The 23,440-nt window shown below is 41.0% G+C and overlaps 1 protein-coding gene across 1 annotated transcript in view; it reads left to right on the forward strand.

The window, feature by feature from the left end:
- Positions 1 to 790: 790 nt before the first annotated feature.
- Positions 791 to 23,440, forward strand: part of AKAP6 (A-kinase anchoring protein 6) — a 542,654-nt gene continuing 520,004 nt past the window's right edge. Inside the window, exons 1-2 of the mRNA XM_047736848.1 lie at positions 791 to 899; positions 2,092 to 2,218. The gene's annotated coding sequence lies outside the window, so the exon portion shown is untranslated. The remainder of the gene's footprint in view (positions 900 to 2,091; positions 2,219 to 23,440) is intronic.

The following is a 23,440-nucleotide window of genomic DNA, read 5'->3' on the forward strand; positions in this document are numbered from 1 at the left end:
TGCCTACCAAGAAGAGGGAACACTATCACCAAGATCATGTCTCCATCTCCATTTCTAACTCAGCAAAGACAGAATATAGTCTTTTGATTCTAGATAGGTGTTCTTTGCCTAGCTCCATTGTGTTGCTTTTGTGTGTGACCAGGGGCAATCAGAAATGCTGAGTATTAAATTTCTTCAGGATGGCTCTTCCCCCACCCCTCTTCCAAGCCCTAGTCTTTTAAACTTAACAATCTAACCCCCCACATAGCTACTAAACACAGGGTTTCTGGCTCCTGGGAATACTGGGTGATCCATACTAGTTGTAGTGACTTAAACAACAGATGAGAAAGCTAACAGAAAGTTAGAGTCTTGTAATCTAGGCATTAACAACCAGTTGGGGCTTCTTTGAAGTGCAGAGTAGAGAGAAGATACGTTGGTGCGCTGGCTTGGTAGAGAAGGGGGTGAAACATTCGTTGAAAGTGAATCCAGGCACATGCCAAGTGTACTGGGGACAGAGAGTTTCTTTGTATGGCTTGAAGTTAAGTTTGAGGAAAGGAATTAAAGTTCAGAGACTTGACCTTTTAAACTCAGGTTTAAGAGAAGCAATGAAATTGCAAGTGCCATAGCTTGGAATATGTCTTACATAGTAAGGTATATGCAGCTGGCAAGGGATTGTTTTTCCTTTGGTGCGCACTCAATAAATGTTCATTGAATTTGATTGAATTTCCTAAAGATAAGGATGAAGTTGGTGGAAAGCCCTGATTTGGGTATTTTTTCATTTTGTTTTCTCTATGTAATTCTGTGATTCCAGGAAGGCTAGGAGACAAGAGAGAAAAGCATCAGGTTTGAAGATCAAAGAGATTAATTGTGGCTGGAACATGAAACATGAAGGAATTCTTGTGAAGGATGAGGCTGGAAAGGTATATGGAAGCAAGTCATTTAGAATCTCCTCAGCTGGTTAAGACATTGAGACTTCATCCTAAAAGCAGAGTGGAGCCACAGAAGGATTTTTAGTGAGAGGTATGCCATGCATAGATATACATATTAGAAAGATCACTGGGTATAGCATAAAAAAATGAATTAGAAGCACTCAAGTAGGGACTGGAGAACCAGTTGGTAGACATCTCAAATTTGGGAAATGATGACTTTAACTTGTACACTAGGCTAATAGCAGTGAGAGTGGAGAAAAGTGGTTGGATTCAAGAGAGGGAACTGACAGTTCTTGAAATTGATTGGATGTGAGGCAACTTGGATGAGGAGGAGTGAAGAGTGGGGGAGGATTCCAAAGTCTCTGATTTGGGCAATGATAGAAGGTGGTGCCATCAATGAGACAGAGAACAGAGCAAAAGAAAAGGGTATGGGGAGGTGATAGAGAAGATGATGAATTCAATTTTTTACATGTTGAGTCTCATGAGTCTGTGGGAAATCCTAGAGATGTGTAGTTGGCAGTTGGATGAATGAGTCTGAAGTTGTTTTTTGTTTTTTAAATTTTATTTATTTGAGAGAGAGTGAGCATGCATGAGTGGTAGGGCAGAGGGAGAGGGTGAAGCGATTCCCCGCTGAGCAGGGAGCCTGATGCAGGGCTCAATTCCAGGACCCTGAGATCACAACCTGAGCTGAAGATAGACACTTAACCCACTGAGCCACCCAGGTGCCGGGGTCTGAAGTTCTGAAGAGAGATAACAGTTTTGATTTGAGTACAGATTTGATTTGAGTGCATATTTGATTTGATTGAGTACAGACTTTGATTTTCAGTACAGATTTGAGAATGATATAGACATGGGAGTAGATGAATTTGTTCAGGGAAATACCAACATGTAAGGGCTTGATAGAATTAGAAGGGTGCATAAAGAAACCTAACCGTGAGTGGTTAGAGGGATAGGAGGCAAACATAGAGGTGTGTTTAGGGAAAGGTAGAATTTAAAGAAAGAAGGAATGGTCCAACTTCTTCACCATTAAGTCATCCAATCTCTAGGTTCCTAATACTTCACCTTACTTTGGTCGATAAATCCTGATTAGGAAAAAAAAAAAAAAAAAAGCATATCCAACCACTATTGTGTGAATGATATAGCCCAAGGTCATTATTGGTCTGTTTTATTTAAACATACCTAGGCGCTGCTCCCTCTGAGGATTTTACCTATACCGAGAGAATGAGAAGAAATCCTCTTCACACACTGTACAGCTACACTAAAAGTAGCCAGCAGGGAAACTGATCTATAAATACTATGAGCAAATTAAGGTAAGTACATTTTTAAAAAGTTGTGTCTTTTGGCTATAGTCTAATGTGATGATTGGTGGAAGTGGAACTGAAGAGTGACAGGGAGATATTAATGGAAGGTAATACGCAGTCCTTTGGCCTTAGAAAGAGGAACGGACTATATCTGTTCCCAGAGGGAGAGTTTGATGAATAATGATCTTGATATACATTTTAAACATTCTGACAGTGATGCAGTGGGTGCTGCTTTTGCTCTTTGGATAGCAGATTCTCTTTTGCTCTGGTTAGGTCTACTCCTTCAAGGCTGGGTAGTCGGCCACCTAAGGGAAAAATGGCAGAAGCATCACGACTACTCTGCTCCTATTAGAGGCTGCGGGTGCTATAAAAGGCATGCTGTAAGAAGCTGTAGGTGGGTGATGGAACATCAGGGCCTGCTTTTCCTGCGGAGGAAAGAGAGCAAACCCAGGGTCTCAAGAAGGTGTGCTTTCCCAAAACATTGCAGTCCCCAGCTTGCTGAATAGGAGCTGATGATTCACATTTAGATGCCCCTCCACCCATACCCTCATCCTGACAACACAAAATTTGAGTCAAGCTTGTACTTTGCTAAGAAAACAGTTTTGCTCTTTTTAGTCTTAGAAGCACCGGCATTTAAAGACCGACTCTGTAGGAAGGCAGAACCTTAGTTACCTTCTCTCCAAGCTGTTGCAGGAATTTCAGACCTCCACTTGCCAAAGCACTTTCATGGAGCTTAGGGTTTTGTTTTGTTTTGTTTTGTTTGTGGTCGGGTGAGAGAATGCCTTTAGAGACTCCCTCCCTTTCTCTCTCTGGGTCTCCATTTTTTCCTCCAAACTGAGGGGTCTGAGTTAGAGGATCCTTGAGGTTCCCTAGGCCTAGTTTGTGTCTCCACCAGTGGGTCTCAACAGCAGACAGCTTGTCCTCAGCCAGGCCCTCAGCTGGCTCTAGAGGCCTACTCTCTATTTGGACCAGGCAAGTCATATGTCAGTCTATAGAATGGGAGCTTGTTTGGAGTGGGAATACAAAGGGAGAGGCTTTGACATTGAAAAAGCACATACCCCCCTGGGGTCTGGCCCGAAGATAAAGAGCTCTAGTTGCCTTAAGGGATCTAGATATCAGAATGGTTAGACGCTGCCTGGCTTTGCTGGTGCTTTGCCTGACTCCTTAGCCTTTTAAGTTTGTGTTCACCTATGCGAAAGAGGCTCCCAGTTTAGAGGAGAAGTGTCAGAAGCAGACAAACCTGGCTCTGTTCCTTGGCTGATGTGTGACTGAGTTAGTTGTTGGACTTTCTACACCTCATTTTCTTTATCTGCTAAATGAAGATGTCTTAAGGGTCTGCCATGAAGATTAAATGAGATAATGAATACATAAAACAGCAATAGAGAATCTGGCTTTGTGTGTGTGTGGTGTGTGTGTGGGGGGTCCTTCTCTTCTCCCCAGTCCTCCTTCTTATTTTTACCTTTGCTCATATTACCCCCCGCCCCTTCCTGGATCATTCTCCCTACCTCTCCAAATTCAACTCACTTGCAGTGCTCAGTGAGGTCCCCCGGCGTGTTATAGTGCTCCTGGCTTCACATTCTGTTAATGTCCTTCTTTCTTAACATAGTTTTGCTGATCCTGCCCACCTAGACTGCTGTACTCTGAGGGAAGGTGTCAAATACTAGTTCTCTTTCTGTGATACCTGGCAAGATGTCAGGTGCATAGAAGAGGGCTACACAACATTTGAATGAATGAATGCAGAAAGTTACAGGGAAAATGAGGGGGCAGTGTGTGCTGTGCTTACGGCCTGAATACTTAACAGCCTGCTTAAATCCTGGTGCTACCAGTTAGGGACTTGGAAACTTTAGGAATTGTTGAATCTCACTCTTCCTCAGTTTTCTCATCTGCATAATAACGGCAGTGGTAAAAAATAGTACCTCTCTTCTAGATTTGTGAAGATTAAATAAGTTAGATTTGAAGAGTGTTTAGACCAGTGCCTGGCCCCCATTATTATTATTATTATTTTTAGATTTTATTTATTTATTTGTCAGAGAGAGCGAGGGAGAGCGAGCGAACACAGGCAGACAGAATGGCAGGCAGAGGCAGAGAGAGAAGCAGGTTCCCTGACGAGCAAGGAGCCCGATGCGGGACTCGATCCCAGGACGCTGGGATCATGACCTGAGCCGAAGGCAGCTGCTTAACCAACTGAGCCACCCAGGCGTCCCCCCCATTATTATTTTAAAGAACATGAGTTTAGGATTAGATAAACCTGAGTTCAGAACCTGCTGTATTGCTTACTAATTGTGTGACCTTGGACAGAGGTTATTCAGTTTCTTTGTGCTCTCATTGCCTTATCTGTAAAACAGGGATAATACATCTGTCTTATAAATTGTTGTGAAGACGAAGTTGAGATAAGAGCCTAGAACACAGTATATTCTGGATAACCGGTTGGCTATTAGAAGTCTCCTTCAGTCTTCCAGAAGCGAGAATTTGAGATGACTGTGTGAAAAATCATTGTGGCGGCCCAGGCCCCATTTAGGAAACTGAAAACTGGGGTTTGCCTTGACTGAGAAGGGTTGAGAAAAGAGTGGAAACAAGGGTTGTGGTTATATTGCAGGAAGGGGCAGGGAAGTTACTTTATGCCAGTTGCTAAGCTGTATCACCAAAATCCTGACCAAATTAGGTCATTAAAAATACATTTGGAAGGAGTGAGAGACTTTTTCCTGTGTGAAATTCCAGCACAGGTCCATGCAAGTCACCTGTGTATCTTTGATTATGCAAGGTGTTTCTTATGTTTTGTCCTTCTGTAGCCAGCTTGTTGCTGTCATGGTGACGCTGTAGGTGGGAGTGAGCGGAGATGTGCCATCCTCTGCCAGCCAAGCGGGTCTGTGATTCTGTTTCTGAGAAAGTGAAGTTTGCCAGCTCAGAACTTGTGTAGCTGAAGGGGACCACTTGGCCTCTTCTTCTGAAGCCAAGTTGGGACCGAGAGAGTCCTAATTTCTAGGGTTCAGTGTATTGATTCTCTACCAGGATCGTGTTTGGTGCTGAGTCATGTTTTAGGCCCCAACAGGATCTGTGTCTGCTTAACCTCTGCCAGCACTGAGGGGCTGACTGCTTTCTACCATTCAGGACAGAGGGGATCTGCGTGGTTTCAGTCAGGAGCCTCACTAGGTCCATTGTCCTTTCCGGGAGGTGGGGTGGTAGCGGCTGGCAAGCAAGGGAGAGGCAGGCAGGGTGGCCTTGACACCAATTACTTCTTTCCCAGGTGTGTTTGCTGTGTTTGAACCTCAGGACTGGGGATTTAAGCCTCTCCTCCACCATCTGGACCTGCATTTAGATTTCATGGTGCAGCCTTCTCACATCCCTTCTGTCTGTCTCTCTGCTGCTGCTTCGTTTGAATTTAATGCTAATAAGTTCTGCAATGCAATAAATTATTTGGGAAAGAAATGTAATATATTTCTACCTCAAATTACAAATTTCTTGTGGCTTCGTTAGCAGTGCCAACAATTGGTTTCAAACAGCAAGATAAAATTACCTACTTTCTTTTTTCATTACCACAAAGTTCTTTATGATTATAGCTTTATTTTCACCAAATTCAGATGAGAGAGCTCTTGATTAACTTCATTTTGCAGAATAAAATTCAGATATGGGGAAGTTCAAAGAAGATAGTTAATTACATTAAGATGGTGGGCCTGGCTTCATCAGTTCAGTGATTATCAACTTGGCTCTACACCTGAGAACTTTAAAGAAGTATGATGCCCAGGTTTCACCTGAGCCAGTGAAAAAATGGCAAACCCATTAAGGAGGTGTGAAGGCAAGGACATCTCAGTCTTTTCAGGTGAATCTAATGGGCAAACATTGTTGAGATTCCTGCTGAATTTATTAAGAAGGCAAGATGCCATTTTCATTGTTGGAATTAGGAAATCACGGGAATGATTGTAAAACACATGTCAAAAAATGTAACTGATAATGTCAAATTAAAATTTGCTTTGTGCTGTTACTTTTCAAGCCAATTAGCATTTTGTTTATGAAGGTTTGTGGATAGCAACAGGGACAAGGGTTTGTCTTTGTGTTTTTCATTTTAAAGAGTAAAACTTCGGGGGTTTAGGACCAGAAATGCTCATCCATTGTTTATCAGGACCTTACTGAATGTATTGGTGTGTCTTGTGCTAACCCCCTAGGGGACCATTCAGAGTGGCTTTCTCAGAGTAAGCCTTTTTCAAATTTTACCCCATATCACATCCCCCAACCTACCCATTCTGATCTGTTCCCTAAGGGTCCTAGTTAAGTAATACTGCGAAGTCAGCCTTGGTAATTGATGGGAGGGAGTGTGTCTTTTGGCTATGTGAGAGCAGAAATTAGGTTGAGAGTCACTTTTCTTAGAAGTTTCCTTGAAATGTCTGGCTAGTTGTTGCAACAAAAGCTGGGATTTGAAATTTTTTTGCATTTTGTCTAAAAGTTTGATGCATCCATAGAATGGAATCTATCCCTTTTAGAAATAGAGTTCAGAGCAAAAAGGAAACCAGTCTGTTTGCCCTAAAATGGTACCTCAGACTGGCTGATTCCCTCTTGAACCACTTTGGGATTCTTTAAGTTTCTAGCTTGGCTGGGTTGTTTTTGGAGCCAAAGAGAGTTCTAGTCATTAGCATTGGAGAGTTGTTGCTCATTAGCATTTGTGTGAACCAACAAAGGGTGTGAAACCCTAGCTTGGGGTGGGGGGAGGGTGAGAGGGATTGTTTCTCCTTGGATTAATACCAGAGTTATTTCCCTTGGTGCAGATTCATTCTTCTCTGTGTGGGAATGTTTAATGTTCATACTGTTAGGTGTGAGTCTCATTCAGAGAACTTCATTCAAATACACATTTTTTCTTAATTTATATTAAAAAAACCCACAAACTCCACAAAATACTCTTTGTCATGATGGTTTTGTCCAGAAGTTTGAAAAGGCATTCTGCAGTCTGAGAGAGCTTTTCCTGCAGTGCAGTTTTGCTGTCATTCAAGCAAAGAGTTAACTGAGGCCGGAGAAGCTTCTCTGGCAGCCTGCAAGCTTTGTGCAAGAGCCAAGCGGGGGGCTGGGAGAGGCTGATATTCATTTGTTTGTGTATGAAGCTTTCATTCCCAAAGTCTTAGACATCACATACCAGGAAAGATGATTGTGAAAAGCAAGGACAAACTCAAGTGTTTCCCGGCTGTTCTGGTTGCCTCCCATACATTTAATTCTGCCTGACCATGTTTGCCCCTTGGTTGTCTGAACAGAATTTTCCTCTCCAGTGGTGAGTGAGGGTTAATTATTAATATCCAGCAGTTGTCATGAATACTGTTATGTGAGCCTGTGTATTAAATGAGTAGTAGAGTACAGTCTTTAGTTTGGACATCTTCAGCCCTCCCTTTCCATCCCATCGTGTGTAGGCTTTACCCTGGAATTATGTAGCTCAGAGGGGTGTAATGGCCTTTGATTCTGAGAAACTTTGCAGAAGCGTTGTGCAAGAGGCCCAACTAGAAATGTCTCCCAGGACCCTGAAAACTCTGTCACGCATGTCCTTCATCTTGTTTCAAGCTCCTGTGATCTGTACATAGCAACAGCACCCCCTAGTGTGTGACAGGGTGAGGATGGGCTCCTGGTTAATGCAATGAAGTGTTTGGTCTTCACAAGGTGAGCTGGGGAAGCAGGCAGCTTGCATTTATGTAACAGTATGGTTGAGCTAAATATGCAACAGCAGCATCTCCTCTAGATTTTGATAGGTGAGAAAGCAAGATAGAGAGAGCAGGAAGATAGGGGTTTAGATTGTTTTACAAAGATGTGAAAGCTAAGGGGAGCCACAGGAGTGTATCAGGGGGTCAGTAGGGAAGGGAGTTCTTCCTGTGAACAATTTGCCATTCTTGGAAAGAATTTAAAGTTTGACCTCCAGCATGGAGAAGAGGATGGATGGGGTCTGGCCACAAAGGCTTTCCATTGCTGACTGAGTCTGGGCCTGCAGAGGGGCCAAAGCTTTTTTGTAAAACTGAAATTCCAAACACTCCAAGCGGCTTAAAGGCTACTAGCATATAAATGATTGATACGTATTACCTGACAACAGAATTTTGATCAAAGGAACTAGACTTAAGTACAACAGGGAGCAAAAGGAAGGTAGAGATGGACTACAGAGAGCAAGGAAGGATGCTTCCTTCCTTTATTTTGTTCATCTAACAAATACTTATTGTTGAGTTCCTATTCAGCGCCAGTGTCTCTTTCAGGTTTTAGGGTTACGGATATGAATAAAACAGAGTCCTTGCCCTCTTGAAGCTTTCATTCTTTACATTTGCCAAGGGACAGGTCACCACAGCTCAGTCCTCTCAGGAGGACTTGTTTCTGGGCAGAATGTGACTTGAGGACATGGAAAGTACCTACTGCTCAAAATTGTGTCTGTTCCAACCAATCTTTTCTGAAATTTCTAAACTCGAACCCCTCATTCATTAAAGATGTGCTTTCTGAGAGAACTAATCATGAAGCCAGCTGCTTTGGCCCGATGTTTCTTTTCTGGTGAAAATGAAGTCTAACAAGACTTCAAGGGATGAGGCTACTGAGGGGTGGAGTTGTAAATCTGGCACTGGCAAGGGAGTTAATTTTTCAGGGCTGAGGTTTCCTCATCTGTAGAAGCAGATGCTTTCCAGCTCTAACATTCTATTTTGCATGGCAGATAGCATCCAGGAGAGCACAGGGCATTGAGCACCCCTGAGAACACTGGGTAATCGGGGGTGGGAGCTGGACCGATTAGACACTAAAAAAAAAAAAAAAAAAAAAAAAAAAAAAAAAAAAAAAAAAAAGAGGGAACATGGAGAAGGAGTGCGGTTTGACAACCAACTTTAGGCTATTTAAAGAATGTTTCTGGGGCATTTATTCCTGGGTTCAGTTTCTGACTAGAAAATGCCGAAAAGGGAGGGTGGTGGTGTGGATGTGGTTGTTGCAGATTTTGGAGGAAGCACAATTCCTTATACTTTTATAATCAATTAAGTTTTGAAAATTATCTACCCGAATTCCTGGTTGTAGATCATACACCTGACCCTCAGCTCCTGCTGTAAAGAACTTTGTGGGGGCGGATTTTCTTGTTTTATAGTGTTTTCCCTTTAACTTTCCTGTTCAGAATAGAAATGGAGTTCCACAGGCTGATATTCTTTGAATCCTAGAGAGCAAGTGACCTACTTACTACTGTGCCTGAAATATTCAATTAGAGTGCATTTTAGGAAATATTTTTTCACCTTGAAATGGATTTTGTGTTTGTGAGAACACATTGTAGGACAGAGATACCCTTTTGATTTTCTTGGCTGTTCTTTTATTTTTTTATTTTTTAAAAACATATAATATACTTTTATCCCCAGGGGTACAGGTCTGTGAATCGCCAGGTTTACAGACTTCACGGCACTCACCATAGCACATACCCTCCCCAATGTCCATAACTCTTGGCTGTTCTTTTGACCTACTGTGTAATTACCTTTGAATACTTACGTGACTTCTCTCCTTGGAACAAGGCAATGTAAAAGCCACTGGCTTCTATAGAAAAGATAATTCATTACTACTGTCTTCCTGTATAAACACATGTGATGAGGGTTAATGAAAACTTGGATTGGGTTTAGAAATTTAAAAAAAATGCACAAGATATATGCTGGGCTCTCTAACAGCGAGAACATGTTGATCCTAGTATTTATAGTTTATGGGTTGGACTTTCTTGACTTTGTGGCCCTTCTATTTGCAAAGAGTTCGGCCTGTCTGTGAAGAGCAAAGCACTGTGTAAACAGGATTTAGGGATGGAATGTGGGTGGGGCTTTTTATCTGCAAAGTTTCTTCTTCCTCATGCCCAGCTTTTAAAGAAATAAGACCGGCGACCAAATGCAAGACAGAAACCTTGGATGGCTTTGGAGTTTTCTATGTGTGTGTTCTGCCATCTGCTGGAAGAGGATCACCAAGCTTGGAAAACTGACTGGCAAAGCTGAGGCATGTGCGCATTTTTGGCCCCTCCATCTCTCTCCCAGAGCTGGGCAGAGAATAGCAAAGCTCATGAATTGCCACGGTACACTTGGATTTCTGTTGGATAACCTTAATTCACCACTGGAGTTGTCCCATGGGGATTTCCCCACCAGTTGCTGAGCTTAGGGCCAGTGGCCTCAGACCCAGGCTGCTTTGGGAGCCCATATCCCAGCATCCTCTGGCCTCATTCCTCTGGATGCCCAGTGTGTTGACTAGGATTGCCTTGAAGTACTTTTCCCTGGTTAAATGGAAACAAAACAAAATTTTAACTTCAAGATAGGGACTAGGGTAGCTTGTTTCATTGTGAAGTCAGTACAAGAGGGCCAACTGACCTATTGAGGAAAGGAATGCCCTTTATTTCTGAGATTATAATCTCTTTACTTTCTGGTGTTAAAAGCTGTTTTATAGAATGATGGTAATAGTTCAGAGTTATCACTTTAAGCATATAGTTGCTTGGCAAAAGTAAAAGCAACTGTAGGTCAGTTCCCTAATTCTTTAAAAACATTTTCTTGTCTATGAAATCCTATTGTCTGGGCAAATGTGGATTTGCTACTCCCTGTGGTCTCACTTTTCCCTTCATGTGACAGTTTGAGTGGAAAAGTGGGGTCAACAATCCTCAATTATAACTTCCATATATTCCCTGGCAAATTCTCTGTGGATTTCTCGGTGCTATGACCCACATAGAAACGCAAAAATAATAGCGTGGTAGAATGAGGATAATGTCCCTTCGTTAACTGGGTCGCTACTTTATAGATGAATTTCATCTGTAGTGAATGTTTGGCCTGGTTTCTCACCCCTTTGGATCATTTTCTTCCTCTGGAGTTCTGGATGGAATGTGACCTTCCTGGCTGGATATGTATGTGGAACTCCCATGGGGAAGACTTAGATTTTTGGCAGTCGAACCCTCCAGGCAACTGGGACAGGATGTGGAGGTCTAGCCTCCCTGTTTGTTAAAATTTTTCAGAGGCATACAATGCTTTTGAAAGATTTTTAAATGGGAATATGACATTTTAAATCTGTGATTACTTAAAAGATTCTAGTAACTGAAGTAATAGAACTCTCTTCTTTCATTAAAGGTTATAATTACAGAAAGGTAAATTTTTTCCCCAAATGTTTCAAAGTTTTAATTCAAATAAAATGATTAAGCTTAAAGAAAACAATAAAAGTAGAGCTACTCTGATTGAGGCAGGCTTGGTACTTGACTCCGTGGCACCTGAACTGAAAATTGCTACTGTAGAAAATGGAATTGAAATTCATTTCTGAGAAGTTGTTTTGTTAAGAGGACAGATAGTTGAGATCTGAGTAAGTGGAGGCCGAGAAAATAAGTTTGTACTGAAGCCAGAACATGTGGTGTCTTCATTGGAAATAGATGTTCCCAGAGAATACACTTCTCTATATTTATCTATTGACAACAACTGCTTCTGAATGAGCAAGGATGTTCAGGATTGCAGGGTGTGAATTTCATCTGGACACACACAGAGGCTTATGAACTAAAGGCCATGTGAAGAAGGTGGAAAAATCCTCCCCAGTTAAATTATCATGGGCCAGATTGTTAGAAATATGTCCAAGAAGTGATTTCATAAAACTTTGGAAACTTGGCTGAAAACACTGGCAGATCTGTATCATCTGGTAAATATTTAGGACTTTGTGTATATTATCTTCAAGGAAAGAAACTATTTTTTTTTCAACAAAAACAGTAAAACACTGCAAGATTGTTAGCTTTTTAATGAGAATTTTGGTAAAAAAGTAAGTCCCCCCCTGCCAGGGGGATGGGGTTGAGGTCTTACTTCTGATAAAATTAGATCAATTAAAATTCTCTTTCATTGAAGGTGACTAGATTGAAGTTTGCTATGATTTTGCTTGTTAACTCAGCAAAGTCTGGACATCTGGTAGCTTCATTTCTCATCACCTGGTAGTATTGTTTTGTTTTGTTTTGTTTTTAAATTTTCTTGACTGAAAGAGCTTATGAGATTTCATCATTACTTGTATCTTAAAATCTCAGCATATAACTGAATGGCAGTTCAAAATGTGAATTCTCCGATGTCTTAGGAGACTTGTAAAGCAAAAAGATGGAGTTTAGAAGTAACACTCCCAAAAGGAGTTTCCTCAAGTCCTAGCCTTCTCTTAATGATACTATCTTGGGGTGACTGAGTGGCTCAGTAGTTTAAGCATCTGACTTTTGATTTCAGCTAAGGTCATGATCTTAGAGTCAGGAGTTTGAGCCCTGCATTGGGCTGAGCATGGAGCCTGGTTAAGATTCTCTCTCTTGCTCTAGATTCTCTCTCTTGCTCTCCCTCTGCCCTTCCCTGCCCCACCCACCTCTCCTTATCTCTCCCTTCTCTTTAAAAAAAAAAAAAAAGGTCTTGTATTTTGTTCCCAATGGGGTTCACACCTGTCATCTCATTTGTCTTTCAAATATGCATTAAGGTAAATGGATATAGTAATTGTGCACCTGTGATACAACTTGGGAAACAGAGCCACAGACAAGGAGTTACCTTCCCGTCTCCCTTTTCCTCAATTCATTGTTCTGTTGGTAATAAGGAAAATACAGATGTCAACCACTAACTATATGCTGAGCACTTTGCATGTATTATCTCATTATTTCTTGTGAGGTACATTCTCACCTTTTTTTTTTTTTCAGATGAGGAAAAGGTGGCTTATAGAGATTAAAAAGTTGCTGGAATTTATATAGCTAGTAAGTGGCAGAACTGGAATTGATGCAGCTCTGACTTCATGACCCATGTCTAAAACCATTACACCATACTACCTCTCCAGTAATATGCTACTGAGAAAGCAGCTTCCACAGGCCATTTGAACCCAGCTGTCTATGTCTGGGCTCCCAGCCCAGTTACTCCCACAATGTCCAGCATACAGAGAAAGCAAGGTGTTGAGTTAGACCTCCCAGGGAAGGATTCTGGAGAGGTAACAGGGTCCTGCTCCCTAGCTAGGGTCACTGTCACTGGTAAGACCCTGTCTAAGAGATTTGAAAACCATTATTACAGAGACACTATACGTGAATATATGGTCGTGTCAAGCCCAGTAAACAGTAATTCAGCAATGGCTCAAGGACTAAGCAGAAAAGCAGGAGGCTTCAAACAGGACATGCCTACACAGTGTGTAGGCAAGCGTCATCTCACTATTTATTCCCATCCCAGCTTCTTCCCCTTTCTGTTGACTTGGGCAGAGTCCCAACTTTTCCTTACAAAAGATCAAACCAAGACTTCTTGGCTGCCCAAATCAGATCGTCACTAAGGTTTGGCTGTCTCTTAGAAAAGAGAGGCTGGGTTGGCCTGAACTTTCCTCCTTTGCATTCCAGGAAATTAAAACTCCATGGAAGCACCTTAAAATCAACAACTCTCTCCTTCATACCATAGTATGGCTTTGACTTAAAAACTGAAGGTACCTGATTGCCAAGTAAATGGCAACTTTGAGGATACTGTCCAGACTCCCCAGCTTTTAAGGCATTTATCTTTAGAAACCTAACCCTTCTCTTTCCAACCCTAGGCCTATATAAATGAAATTGTTTGGGGGTACAGTTTATTTAAAATAAATTTTGGATTGCTACTGTTTCTATTTTTTCCCCAAATTTTTATTTAAATCCTAGCTAGTTAACATGTAGTATTATAACCACTGCATATTGAGAATATAAATTCTGACATTCCATTCATTACAGGAGGCCCTCATTATTTTAAAAGTCTGGTCTCCAAATTTCATTATAGTGCTGTGTTTCCTCTTCTGCTTGTCAGGCTGGAAGTAGGTCGCTCATATCTGGCAAACGCGGAAGAGTTAAATAGATCAACTGTGACTCACCAACCAACTCAGCCCTAGCCCCAGGCAGCAGGTGGTTCTTTTGATCTCTTGGTGACCTGGGAGTTTTTCAGGATACAGCCTTGCGGAAGGCAGTTTAAATGATCTGGTTATTTTGTAAGCAACCTGCAGGTAAGTCAGAGGATCATCCTTTCATACCCCAAGACCTTATAAAGTAGTGCTGGAACCAGATGTACAGGGGACCCCAAGCATGTAATATCTGTAATACGCATTGTCTAATCATGAGTCATAAAAGTGTAGTTGGTGATGTCTTGCCTGTGTCTTAAATCCCAAAGTAAAAGTGAATGAAGGACTCTGAACTTTGCAGGTTTTGATACAATATCAAAGAAAGCTGTGTTCCTTGGCAGAATGCATTTCCTTTTGCAATGGGACCTCTAACCTTGCAGAGCCTAGAGTAATGAGGGTAGGAAATACAAAGATCCCCCTGGGATCATTGGGAATGATAGGAAGTGGGGCCACTCCTGTTTCTGCTTCTTGGTTCCCAGACCCTGAATTCTTCCTATTGAAATACAGTGCCATATAGATTTATTACCTATACTGCATCTTGGACAATGGTGCCCCATCCTTGCAGAGAATTGCTTCCAAGCTGGTATTTCAGTATTCCAGTGCTCTATTAGGCCAGTGGCTTCTGGCTGGTTCAGTAAGTGATACAACCAACGTATTCCATGGTCATGGATCCACTCTGCATGTGAAATTGTGAAATGCATTGTGAAATGCATTCCTTGGTTGCATGCTATGTTTTGTGGGATTCCATGTCTTTGAAATAGGCACATTGTGATCCCCTGGATATTGGTGCTATTTGAGACTCTGCAGATAGTAAAGCAAACCCACACTCAGAATATGTGTCTACTCCTATGAGAATGAATCACTGATCCTTGAAGAAGTGTAGTGTCCACTTACCAGCAAGTGACTAGTTGGTCTCCTTGGGAAATAGTGCCATATAGGATGCTGAACATTAATCTCTGAGGTTGGAAGTTCAGAGACGGAGGTAGCTAGATTGGCCCTGCTAAGTGGGGATCATGTTTTGGGCCCCAGTATAGCCTTTATCTCTGCCACTGTGGGCATGTATCCATCTTATATGTTCAGGTGGTCAATGACAAAGGCTGACTCATGTCAACTGCCAAGTCATTTTGCCTGTTTAGTCGTTTAATGCCTATTCCATGGTAGATGTTTTCTGATGGGCATTAACATGTGACACAAAAATCTTCATACTTCGTGTTCACAACTGTAAGTCTATTCCCACGGATCTTTTGGTCTCCGATTTTCTGGTTTCTTTTCCTTTTAGTCCCTGACCAGCCAACTGCCCCTTCCAGTAATTGTAGTAATTTTGTTCTTTCAGCTTCCTTGCTGCGGCCTGGTCTCTAGGTGGGGAACCATGAGCCCTATCACTATCAACAAGCCAAGTTTTATGACTGTCTCTGGTACCCTAGGCCTGGCCTCCAGAGGAGAGCCACCACTGAAGTTCTTAGTGGTGCTGGTTCCTTTCTCACTAGCAAATTCCTGACAGCCTTTGTAAATGAAGTGTCCACTTGGCTCTTACATGAAACAAAGTCCTCTGGTGGGCCATTTGGCGGTCTATGACGGCATCACAGAATGCCAGATGTGATGCTGACATGGCCTACCGCTCCTTGTTAGGAGCTGGCACATCTGCCATGCAGGAAGACCCTTCAGAGGGCCTCCGTGCTGTAGGTAGCAGTGGCTGCCTTCAAGAGCGGTGCTGCTTCCTCCCAGTATGCCTGCTTCCCTGAGCCTCTTTATCCCGTCTTCTATGGCCTGCTGTGCTAACTCAAGCATTTCGGCTTTCCTTGGCATAGGCTTTAGTTTTCTCCAGGCTTCTAGAGGCCACCATAAATAGCAAGAGTACTCCTTCCCTGGGGTCCTTGCCAGACTGTTAAATCTCATGTCCCAAAAGAGTGCCCCCAAATCAATTTATTCTTGCTTCTACAGTCTCATATTCCTCCTCCCTTGATCAAGCACCTTCAAAATCCAGCCATAGAGGTCCTCTTTTGGGCTCTCAGGACTCATTCTTACAGGTCCTCTCTTATCCATCCTAGCTTGTCACCACCGATTATGTAGGAATCATCCCTAGTTATCAGGTTGGCAGCCAGGGGACAAGGTGAGGCCACTCAGGAAGGTGGTACAGAGGGTTCTGCGGAGTCTTTCTGCATGAGGCATATGCTAACTCCTAATGAGGGTGGTGGGCTCTCTCTGCAGTGGAGTCTGTAGAGCCATAATCTTCAGGGGCTTTAACCCACATGGGTCTTGGGTTTTTCCAGCTAGGACTTTTGCATACTAGACCTGTTTGACTAAGCATTTAATTATTTTTGAGGCTTTGCAACTATTTAGTCCTGGGTTTGCTCCTCAGTTGTGTCTACTCTTCTAGGATGGGAGAAAAGGGCCTCTTTTTAAACCACTGAAAAGATTTTCTGATTTTTATATTTTATATTTATATTTATATTTTTAATTTTTATATTTAATATTTATTTTTATATTTAAATATTTATATTTTATATTTGATCTTTAACTATTAGTGAGGTTGTGCTTTATCCCCTTGCAGGGCAATACAACTTAATAACCAACCGGCTCCACTGTCCTTATTATGCATTATTCCTTCCTTACCTTTCACGTGTCTCAGTCTTACTGGCAAGGGCATTCCCCTTCTTTGGGATGTGTTTCCATATTACTACCAGTAAACTCTTTAGTAGTTTTCCTGCCACCTTGTGCCAGGGACTGTCCATGCCCCACAACCATGTGGGATGTGTTCTTCTTTGTCAGATGAGAAGTGGATGGTCCAGTTCAAAAATCTTATCTTACTGCCTGCTTTCTCAGCCCATTCTTGCTACGGATTATGTCATTGATGTTCTCTGGATGTAAGATACCAACATGGAATTTGGAGTGCAAGGGATTTAAAGGGAGAGATACTTGTGAAGGAGAAAGGGTAGTGAGAGCAGGAGTAGCAGGGAGGGCCTTTGGATGGCACCATCAATCTGAAACCTATGAAAAGAGAGGGGGAAGAAAGGAGGGAAGGGTAGGAAGAGCCTGAGACTCAGCATAGCTCTGAGAAGAACTCAGCAGGCAGATAAGGAACCAGAGTAAAGATTGCCCTCAGAGGCATCCTGCCCTAGCAGGAATGGCGCTACTCTAGAACTCCTGCTATGTACAGTCACTGGCTGAGCATGGTGCTGGGAACTCATGGCCTTGGCCTGAATAATGCCTGGAAGCCCGGAGGTGTGTCTGTTAGAGACTGGCAGCTAACTACATGCTGTGCAGCAGGGAGATCTGAATGGCACCTCTCCATGGCTGCTACTCCCGCTTCTCTGTTTCTAGTCTTCCCTATCTTAATGGCAAAGCTCCTATTCTTTTTTTTTTTTTTTTTTGAAAGATTTATTTATTTATTTATTTGACAGAGAGAGAGCACAAGCAGGCAGAGAGGCAGGCAGAGAGAGAGGAGGAAGCAGGCTCCCTGCTGAGCAGAAAGCCCGATGCGGGGCTCGATCCCAGGACCCTGAGATCATGACCTGAGCCGAAGGCAGCGGCTTAACCCACTGAGCCACCCAGGCGCCCCGCAAAGCTCCTATTCTTAGGTCAAAATCATAGAGTCCTTGTTTATTCTTTTCTTTTTTACACTTCCTGTATTTAATCTGTTAACATAACCTGTGGCCAAACCTTCAAATCCTATCTAGAATCTAACTACCTCTCTTTACCTTCACCACTTTCCTTGATGTGAAGAGACACAGGGAGAAGATGGCCATCTCCAAGGCACAGAACACCTGAAGCTACTAGAAGCAAAGAGAGAGGCGTAGAACAGACTCTTGCCTAGGGCCTTCAGAGGGAGCATGGCCCTGCTGACACCTTGATCCCAGATCTCTGGCCTCCAGAACTATGAGACAATCAGTTCCTTTTAGTGAAGCCATTCGGTTTGTGGTTTTTTTGTTAAGTTAGCCCCAGCAAATGAATACAGATATGATCTCTCCGTTGGATTATCACAAGAGCCTCTCTGTTGATATGTTTGCTTCAGCCTCTTCCAGCAGAGCAGGAAGAAGGATCTTGTTTAATGTAAGTCAGATTATGTCATTCCTCAAATCAAAAATTATCCAGAGGATTTCTGTTTTAGAGAAAAGCTCGAGTGTTAAGTTAACGCAGACCCAGATGACTTGTGTTCCACCCTCTAACCCTTTCTGTGACCTCCTTTCCTCTTGCCCATGCTACTCTGGCTGCCTACCTTTAATTCTCAAGCAGCCAGGCTCCTGCCCCATAAGCGCCTTTGCATAAGCTGTTGCCTTTGACTACCCTTCCTTCAAATGCCCACCTAGCTCATTCTCTCACTTTTTCTAAGTCTTTATTCAGATGTCACCTTAAGGAAGCCTACTGTGACCACCCTGCTTAAAATCAGTCATTTCCCCTGTGTACCTGATCCCTTTTAACCTACTCTATTTTGTTCTTTTCCATAGTATTACTTATTACTTACTATAGAATATGGATTGTTATGATTATTTTTTATTGTCTGTCTCCTTCCACTACAGTGTTAGACTGTGAGGGAAAGGAATTTTGTTTTATTCTCTGAGGTATGGCAAGAAATGTAACAGTCTTAGGTTCCCAGAAGATGCTTATTGTTTGTTGGGTGAAGGAATTGGCAGCTTTCCAGGGTAGGAAACAGAATAGAATATTAAACTCCATATCCTGGTAGCATAATAAATACCTCCACAATTTAATATCTGGTTTGAGTCTTGTACCCAGAGCTACTAATCTTCATTCACTTAAGAAATATAAAAAATACGGGATGCCTGGGTGGCGCAGTTGGCTAAGTGCCTTTAGCTCAGGTTGTAATCTCAGGATCCTGGGATCAAGTCCCACTTTGGGCTCCCTGCTCAGTGGGGAGCCTGCTTTTCTCTTTGCCTGCTGCTCCCCCTACTTGTGCTCTCTCTCTCTGACAAATAAATATTTTTTTAAAAAGAAATATCAAAAACATTCTGTATCAGGCACTGTAACAAAGAGGAATCATGTTTGGTCAAGGACTCTGAGTCTTGTGGCTAGAGTCAGGCAAATGCATTTCATAGATTATCTTTTTTATATAAAAGTAAAGCAAGGGGTGCTTGGGGGTGGTGATAGGACCAGGTACTGTGCTAGTTACATGTGCCTCATTTAATCTGAGCAGGCTTTTTTAGGGGAGGTTGAACCCTATGTCAGGTGTCATATGTTGATTTAAAATCTTATTTTCCCTGCCTTGTATCTAAACAAATGGTATGGATTTCTCATGAAAAAGATGTCATTATCTGGAATATAATGATTAACTTATTTTAAAATGCAGTGATGTTTCTATTAATGAAAAATTATGGTCATTATGCATGTTTCTGACTAATCCTATCTCCAGGCCAATTTCACAAAAACTTGTAAATAAAAAATGCTGCTGGCAGATTTATGCAAAAAGAAGCCTTTAAATAGGATTCATCTAAGGCTGGTGAATGCAGTGGAAAAAAAAAGAAATTAGGTAGTAACCTATTCATAGTCTTATGAAGTAAGATAATAGGTATTTATAGTCTTATTTGACTTAGTTCTCTGAAATTGCTTTTTATGATCTGTTAAAAGATATAACATTTGAAAAGTAGATCTGTGACTGAGAGGCTTTGGGTTTTATTCAATTGAATTTTTAAAAAATAGTTCTTGCTGTTTTGTCTTTAATGTGACCTAGAAATCTTGAGTACTGTCTCAAGGGAAAAATAGTATTTTGGGTGCATGTCTATATTTCTGTTGTCACTTCCTCATTTATTCGATGTTTGGTGAGTGCCTACTGCATACTAGTCTAGATTGTGAAGATGAGTACTCTGTCCATTTTATGGAGACCAGAGTTCTTAGTATCTCCTGAATAAGACAGAAATATAAGGAATTGTCTACTTTGTATTAATTAGAATGACTTTGAGGGAAATTGTTTCATACCTCTTTTGGCTAAAAATTCTTTTGCAAGATGGAAAAAGCCTTATACATAATTGAATGATGAAAAGAACATTGTCAAGAGTTCAGGACTTAAGAAGAACACCTATTATTTCCACCTGTAAATGACAACTATTACTTGCTTTAAAGTATCAGTATCTCCATTTTAATTAATTTCTAATTTTTTTTTTTTGCTCAAAAGAACTGCTACCTTCTTCCTTAATGTGATGATTACATTGATGTTCTTTCTTTCTCTTCTCCAACATAATTTTTTAAAACGTTTTCTTCTTATATATTTCCTTCTGTTATCATTTTGTGACAATTCCACATTTGTTTTCTATTTTCTAACTAGCTTTTATTTATTTAAAGATTTTATTTATTTTCAGAGAGAGAGAAAGAGCACAAGCAGAGGGAGCTTCAGGCAGAGGGAGAAGCAGGCTTCTTGCTGAGCAAGGAACTGGCTTCAAGACTCCATCCCAGGACCCTGGGATCATGACCTGAGCTGAAGGCAGTTGCTTAACTGACTGAGCCACCCAGGCGCCCCTCTGACTAGCTTTTAAAGAGTGCTAAAAGCTCACTTCAATATTTCTTTGAGTAAATCAAGTTTTTCTCAGATTATACCCCAATGCCCTAAGGCTTTTTCTTTTCCTTTTCTTTGGCCTTTCTCTTCAAAGATATCATCCTATTGTTACTTTTCTTTCTTCTCTCTGAAATACAGTTAACCTAACTCTTCTTTAAAATTTTTTGGTCTCATTGATTTTCTGTATTTGAGAAATCTTTCAATAGATTTCAGAGAGCTGTTCAGCTCATATTATGTTCCCCAGGAAGATTCTTTACTCAGAGAACTTTCTTTCACATTTCTGGATGTTTATTTCAATTCTATCTTGTTCTCCTTTGATGTTTTTGTCTTAAAACGTCAAAACGAACCTTTCTCCCTCCCTTCCTTCCTTCCTTCCCTCCTTCCTCTCACTCCCTTCCTCCCCTTCTCTCTTTCTCTTTCTTTTCCTTCCTTCCTTTTTTTTTTTTTTTTTTAAGATTTATTTATTTGAGAAAGAGGAAGAGAACATACATAGAGGGAGGGGCAGATGGAGAGGGAGAGAGAATCTCAAGCAGACTCCTCACCTGTGAGATCATGACCTGAGCCAAAATCACAAGTCAGAGCCTTAACCGACTGAGCCACCCAGGTGCCCCCAAACCTTCTTCTTTCTAAATCATCTTTGGTGTATTGATAGAGTGATTCCAGGACAGAATGTCAGAGATTTTTCCTTTTACTCTAGGAAGATGCTTCCAATATCCTCTTTCTCAGGGCCTCTAGTAGATTCATTTTTCTAAGTTCTATTTTCTAATTTTCCTTTGATACTATATAAACAGTTACTTCTGTGATTTTCCAATGTTTGCTTCCTCTTTGGGGGGGCTCTAGGTGGCTTAGTCCATATTCTCATGTTAGACAGCCTCACTTATTTAAGTACCACATTCAAGGGGTACCTGGCTGACTTAGTGGATGGAGCATGGGACTCTTGATCTTGGAGTTCTGAGCTCAAGCCTGTGCTGGGCATAGAGATTACTTAACAATTAAGTACCCTCTTCTGGATGGAACTAGAGTGTATTATGCTAAGCTAAATAAGTCAGTAAGAGAAAGACAAATACCATATGATTTCACTCATATATGGAATTTAAGAAACAAAACAGGTGAACATAGGGGAAGGGAAGGAAAAATAAAATAAGATAAAAACAGAGAGGAAGGCAAACCATTAAAGACTCTATAGTTAAGAAAACAAACTGACAGTTGAGGGGAGGTGGGTTAGGGGGATGAGCTAAATGGGTGATGGGCATTAAGGAGTGCACTTGCTGGGATGAACACTGGATGTTATATATAAGTGATGAATCACTAAATTCTACCCCTGGAACTAATATTACACTGTATGTTAACTAACTTGAATTTAAATAAACACTTGGAAGAAAAAAATAATAAAAAAAACCCTGAAACAACTACAACAAAAAACTCCATAGAATTATCCAATAAAAATTCTTAATTTGAAAAAAAAATTAAGTACCACATTCAAAATGTTAAAATCCAGTGGTCTTGGGTTGTTTACTTTTTTCCCATTTATTTATCTGAACTAGACAACTTACCTTCTTCCAGGTAAACTCAATCTCTTAGGTTTCCCCAAAGTTTATTTTTTTTTAAGTTTTTATTCAAACTTACTTAGTTAAGATTAGAGTCAACACTTCCATACGTCACATGGTGCTCATTATAACACGTGCTCTCCTTAATCCCCATCACCTATTTCACCCATCCCCCCACCTACCTCCCTTTGGGTAACCATCAGTGTGTTCTCTATAGTTAGTTATAGTCTGTTTCTTGGTCTCCCTCTCTTTTTTCCCCTTTGCTCATTTGTTTTGTTTCTTAAGTTCCACATATGAGTGAAGTCATATGGTATTTGTCTTTCTCTGATCGACTTATTTCATCTTGGGATAATACTCTCTGGCTTCATCCATGTCATTGCAAATGGCAAGGTTTCATTCTTTTTTACATCTGAGTAATAGTCCATTGTATGTATACACCACATCTTCCTTATCCATTCTTCAGTTGATGGCACTTGGTTTGTTTCCATAATCTAGCTACTGGTGATAATGCTGCTATAAACATAGGGGTGTGTAAATACCTTTGAATTAGTATTTTTGTATTCTTTGGGTAAATACTTAGTAGTATTATCAGGTAGTTCTATTTTTAACTTTATGAGGAATCTCAAGCCTATCGTCTTCTCAAATGTTTAATTAAAAACTATTCTCCAGATCCTTTTCCAACTTTTTAGCATACCAAGACATTACAATGATGTCTTTAGAATGCTCTTCTTTAGCCAAGTTGAGGGTTTTGGTGGTGTCTCCTTTCCATGAAAGGCTAGTACAGTCTTAGACTCTTCAGATTCAACTTCAATAAAAATTGTTTCAAAACACAAATTCCACCTTCCTTCCTCTGTTCTTTTTTTGGTTGTTGTTGGTTACATTCAGGAGTTTTCTGCTCATTCCGATATGGTCTAGTTGTAAAAACAGTTCCTGGGAATAAAAGGTTTTAATCAACATAATGCTTAGGTGTCAAATTATCAGTCAAAATATGACAAAAAAATATAACTGCCCCATCTTCTTATGCTCTTTGCCTTTTCTTTATAGGATTTATCTTTAATGTGCTTTTTATTCCTGAAAACTGGCTTGACTGTCCCTTCACAAAAAAGCATTCATCTTATTATTTTCTGAAGTATAAACAGTTGGTCCTCATTTCAAAAGGTTCTTTTCTCCCTACTTCGAGCAATAAAAGTTCAATAAGAATGATTTCTCTGGACACTAAAAAGTCATCTTTAGATATGTAAATCAAACCCGCAGTGAGATATAACTTCATACCCCCTGGGATGGCTAGCATAAAAAAGATAGATATTAGCAAGTCTTAGTGTGGATATGGAGAAATTGTAATTCTACACTGTGCTCGTAGGAATGTAA

Source organism: Lutra lutra, chromosome 7 (genome assembly GCF_902655055.1).
Source record: "Lutra lutra chromosome 7, mLutLut1.2, whole genome shotgun sequence".
Classification (NCBI taxonomy): domain Eukaryota; kingdom Metazoa; phylum Chordata; class Mammalia; order Carnivora; family Mustelidae; genus Lutra; species Lutra lutra.